The sequence below is a fragment of the Equus caballus genome, chromosome 7 (assembly GCF_041296265.1).
Source record: "Equus caballus isolate H_3958 breed thoroughbred chromosome 7, TB-T2T, whole genome shotgun sequence".
In the NCBI taxonomy this organism is placed as follows: domain Eukaryota; kingdom Metazoa; phylum Chordata; class Mammalia; order Perissodactyla; family Equidae; genus Equus; species Equus caballus.
Genome location: NC_091690.1, coordinates 62871205 through 62877135, shown reverse-complemented (window position 1 = coordinate 62877135; position 5931 = coordinate 62871205). Strand labels below are relative to the sequence as shown.

The 5931-nt window shown below is 35.0% G+C and overlaps 1 protein-coding gene across 21 annotated transcripts in view; it reads right to left on the bottom strand.

Moving 5' to 3' along the window:
• Window positions 1-5931, bottom strand: part of DLG2 (discs large MAGUK scaffold protein 2) — a 1837299-nt gene that overhangs the window by 1384555 nt on the left and 446813 nt on the right. The window lies entirely within an intron of this gene.

Below are 5931 nucleotides of genomic sequence, written 5' to 3'. Positions count from 1 at the left end.
AAAAAATAAGGCTAGATATATATTTACATCACTCTTTTCTCCCTTCTGTCTCCTTTATCACTCATAATCATTTCACATTCTAATAGTAGTCAGATGTTTACTGCAAATTATTGGAATTTTTGCTTAACTCCTCATTTGCTATCTGTCATCTTTTGGCTTATTCAGAGCAAGGGGCCTTAACATGGGGATTTTCTTCCCAGTAATTGGTCCTCCTTTTCCCACTTTAGAGACTCAGTAATCACAGCCAAAGACCCATATTTATCTCTAAACAAGTTCCACCCAAATGCTACCATTTCCCAAAGTTTGCCACTTTCCAAAATTACCTGCAATATCTTATATTCACAGTTGAGATAATAAAATTTGGCACCAGCCAAATGATAAAATAGTATTTAATAGCTGTATCCAAATGTGGAGCAATATAGCATTGTTATTATAAACAAGGTCTAGGGCTTTAATTCCTTTTCCACCATTCCTTAATGGTATAAATTTAGATAGGTCAGTTGGCATTTCTAAGCCTTGATTTCCTCATCTATATAAGCGGATATTAATAGCACCTACCTCACGGAGTTGCTATGAAGATTAAATAATGTACATAATAAAGCTAAGCATGAGGTCTACAACACAGTAAGTACTAAATTAGTGTTAACCGTGAGGGTGATGATGATGTTTAAATTAGAGTAAGAAACAAATGTTACATAAAAGAATAGCTCCTTGAGGGTATGTGACACTTCTTATTTAACTTTGTATTTTTATCATCTAACACAATGCCTGGCACCTGGTAGGCACCCAGGAAATGTTGGTTGAATCAATGAACTCTCATAGATGTTGTCTAGTTCACCTTGGCAGTGCTTAGCAGTTCAAAGAGCCAAGAATTATGCCTCTGTGAATTCTCTCCTTTTGAATATGGTGAGAACATCCGAGAAATGGGATGGCATAGGGGAAAAGCAGCTAGCTGAATCACGGTTCCAGGGCAAAATCTTGCTGTATATCCCAAATCCAAAATGTGCTCTGCAACCGTTGTGTCCTCGTTGTTCTGAAATCTCATTCAATTTGCAGTTTATGAGGCAGTTCTATAGGCCACTTTAATTGAAAAAAACCATAGATTCTAACCCTGTGATTAATCAATCCTCAAAAAACTGGGTGGAATTTTCCCTTTGAAATCTACCAAGGATTTAAAGAATTGTTGAATTCTTCTGAAGAGGTCAATGTTAATACACTTTTTAACCACTTCTTGTAACATACTCAATTCAAAGCACAGTGAACCAATACAAGCAGACATCCATGACTCAACCACAACACAAGTACCTATTTCATTCCACAGTGCACCATGTAATATGTTATGCTCACTCCAAGACTGAAGTACAAGGCTCATCTGACTATATACGGTTCAAACCAGGGTATCTATTCATGACATGATGATAATTCTGCAATATGTTGATCTGGACAAAAGAGCATTTCAGAGGGTGACCAGAGAGTGATGATTTCTCTGGAGGAAAATCTCATGAGTACCAAGCGACAGATACTTCTAGCTACAAAGCTTATTCAATACATCTCACAGCTATTGCCCTGCCTTGTGAACTTCCATAACCAATTGTATTATGGACAGTACGACTCTTGTAACTAATAACTGTTTACAAGCAAATATATAGCCTGTTTCTTAGAAAGTGTAGAAGTACTAGTGCCAGAACTACTCTGAGTACTTTACATATGTTGGTTCATTTAATCCTCGATTTTTCAATCTCTATTGTATCTTTCCCTTCAGCATACAAACTCACTAAGAGGATTATATACAGTTCTAAGTACAGTGCCTGAAACCTAGTTAGCACAATTAAGTAGGCACCACTATTATCCCTATTTTATAGATAAGGAAATTGAGAGAGAGAGAAGATAAAAAAATTTGCCCACAGTTTCCTAGCTAGTGATAAGCAGACCTGGTTTGGGTTCTTAACTATTATGCTATATTTCTTCCCAACTTTATGGAATACATTTCGGGGGGGAGGGGTATCTTTTTATCCAGGCAATTCTATATCCCTAATTTTATGTTCCTTTTAACTAGTACTTCTTAATTACTTCTAATTAATGTTATCTTGCTAAAATTAAATATATTTTCATGAAAAACTTGGAGGGTTTAAAAAGCCTTTATTGGTATAATAATGGTATAGTAGCAGAGACATTGTAAAACGTAAAAAGAGCCAGACTCTTGAGATATGGCAACTGATTAGATTTCCTTGACACTAGAGAGGAGAAGATACTTATTATGGAAATAAGCACCTCTTCATTGCTGGATTTTATACTTCCAAGTTTCTGCTCCATCAGCCTATCTGATTCCCTGTCACTAACGTAATACACTGAGCATGGCACTTTGACTCTTAGTCTTATTTTACTCGTCTAAAAAATAGAAAAAAGGCATGTCAATTTCATGGAGTTGTTGTGAGGATTAAACAAGGCATCAGAGAGTTTTAAGCAGGGGAATGACATAATCAGCTTTGCATTTTAAAAGATCACTGGGATGCTACAGAGAAAATGTTTTAGAAAGAGATAATAGAGGCAATGAAGAGTCAGATTCAGAGATAAGTGGCCACAGTGAAAGATGATGCTGATTTGCAGTAGAGTAGTGGCAATTAAGCTGGGGGGAAATGAATGGATATTCGTTGGATATCTGGATGTAGAATCAACCGTTAGAGATTAATTGGATGTAGGGAGCAGGGAGTTAGGAATAGGGAAAAGAAAGGAAAGACTCTCAGTTTCTGACACAAGCATCTCAGTAAATGAAGGTACCACTTACTAGCACCAGGAAGACTGAAGGAAGAGCAGGTCTCCTGGGCAGAGGCAAAAGGTGAGAATCAGATGAAAAATTTAGTTGAGGACATGGTAGGTCTGAGACAAACAAGGAGTGATGTCAAGTAGACCACTGGATAAATGGGTTTGAAGCTCAAAAGAGATATATATCCCAGTTAGATACATATGTTTGAGAATTGTTGGCACATCAGTAGTTTTTAAGGCCATGAAAATAAATGAGAGATTTCCTAGAGAAGGCATAGGTTGAAAAGAGATCAAGCCCTGGGAACTTCAAACTTTGTTGTTTGTTTGTTTTGGTGACGAAGACTGGCTCTTAGCTAACATGTGTTGCCAATCTTCCTCTTTTTGCTTGAGGAAGATTGTCACTGAGCTAACATCTGTGCCACTCTTCCTCTATTTTTTATGTGGGATGCCACTACAGCATGGCTTGCTGAATAGTGTGTAGGTCCACACCCAGGATGAAAACCAGCAAACCCTGGGCCACTGAAGCAGAGCATGTGAACTACCACCACGCCACTGGGCAGCCCCTGTTGTTGTTTTAAAAGTTACAAATATTTATTCAGAATTTACTTTGCAGTAGGCATTATGCTAAATGCTTTACATAGATTATCTGAATCACCAAGATCCAATTTTCTGTTTTAGTGGAAACTAAAGGTTTAAATGGATTCAGTGATCTACTTAAGGTTACATAGCTAGTAAGGGGAAGAGCAGGACTTTGCTCTCTGATAAATGACTTAGTCTCATACAAAAGCAACTAACAAAGGATTAAATAAGCTATATGAATCTCTAAGATGTGTGCTTGGCACGTGTAGGGTACTTGTAAATTATAGCTGTTGTTATTGATTTTTTTTTAATAAGGTGGGGAATAAATAAAGTCAATGCATGGACTATACTCTTAGAAGACATCTATCATGTACTGTACATGTATTTAAATATCTTTCTTTATGTAAATATTTTATCACCCCAATTAGATTGCTAAATAATTTAAAGATAGATTCAAAGTCAATTAAAAATGTATATGCTTCAAGTAATACTGTGGTAAGGTATTTATTGAAGACATTTTAGAAAATAAAGAAGGAAAATAACCAATCAGAAACCCCCTGCAAAATCTCAATTTTATATCCACTCTTGATATTTAGTATATTTCCTTTCTGTTTTCTATACATAGAACTTTTTTGTAGAATAATTGAAACCATATCAAACATATAATTTTATATTTTTTTAAAACCTGACATTACATCATAAGCCTTTTTCCATTTTATTAGTCTTTGCAGCAACATAATGACTTTAATCCCTACATTAATAGATTTCTCTCATTTATTTAATCATTCCTTTCTTATTCCCAATTGTAGAGCATTATACATAATTCTACTATAAATAAGTCAAATAACCTTCTCTCTCTCTCTCCCTCTCTCTCTCTCTCTCTCCCCTCTCCCCCAAAATCCCCCCTCTGTCTTGGTCTTTAACATTATTTACTCAAGAGAAAATTCAAAACTGGAATTACTAGGTGAAAGACTTCCAATTTATACTAGACTCTAGTACCACATTTTACATTGAGCTTACTTTTATTTCCCACAGTGCCTAATATAGTGCCATACACAAAGTAGGCACTTTATAAATACATATTTTTTAAATGACTAACAAAATAGATGGGAAAACTTCACCAAATGATTATTGTGATTATTGTCACACTGGTTTAACATATCAGTATATTAAATCAAATTCAAAAGGAAGCCAACATCATTGTAAATATATAATAAAAGAAGATCAACAATAAAATACTTTAAAAGTAAAATCAAGTTTGTACCTCTTAATCTCGTTCACCTATTTCACCCACCCCCCCGACTTCTCCCTCCTCTAGTAACTACAAGTTTGTTTCCTATATCTACGAATCTGTTTCTGTTTTATTTTATTTGTTCATTTGTTTGTTTTTTAGATTCCACATATAAGTGAAATCATACAGTATTTTTCTTTCTCTGTCTGACTTATCTCACTTAGGATAACACCTTCTAGGTCCATCCATGTTGTCGCAAATGGCAAGATTTCATTCTTTTTCATGCCTGCGTAACATTCCATTGTAGACACATACCACATCTTCTTTGTCTATTCATCCATCAGCAAATGACAACTAGACTTATTGTGGTGATCATTTTGAAATGTGTATAAATGTTGAATCACTATGATGTACACCTGAAACTAATAGGACTTTGCATGTCAATTATACTTCAATTTAAAAAAACGTAACATGACCTATGGGCATATAAAATCTTATTATTTAAATGGTTCCCTAACTTTCAGTTTATAGACCTTTAACACCACAAAAAAAATTAGGATTTCTTTATAAATCCTTGCCAATGACAAAAACAAACATTAAAAATGACAAAAAGGATTGAGTTGCTTTTAATGAAATACTTTAAAATAATTTTTAAAGTCTGATTTCAAAAGCTCTATTTTTAATGAAAAATCACACATAAAGTATTGGTTCAATACAGAATGAAAATGAATATGCAGTTCTCCCAAATACTATGCTCCAGTTTTGTCTTCCTCTCCTTCTACCAGTTCCTCATGAACCAATCATATATACTCATTGGTATGTAATGTCTTAAACTCAAATTCAAAGTTCAATAAGGCAGTTATATATTCAGAATAATTTTAATGAACACTGACCATATTCCAGGCACTGTCCTAGGAACTATCCTGAACTATCTGCAGGTTCCTAAACGTGCCCTGCTCTTTCTCCTTTGCACCTTTACACACATGCTGTTACTCTGACCCACTCCTCTTGTTTAACTGGATAAATCTTTTATTTCAAGTTTCCATGATATAGAATCTCCACTACAAAGCTGCCCCTTACACCCCAAGAGTGTGAGAGATGCCCCTCATTTTGCGCTACTATAATCCTTGTGCTCATTCCTTATCATATTGTATCACAATTCCCTGTTAACTTTTGCGTCTCCTCCTCTAGACTATTAACTACCTAAAGGATAGACGATTTACTTTTATAAATTAAAAGGATTCAAGTTATCCTTATAATGTACACATTCATGAGTGTGTTGTGCTTCTAAATGTTGACTGTCTTGAGACTAGCTGGTATATATGGCACCATTTCACAATTATAATGGGCTCTATAAT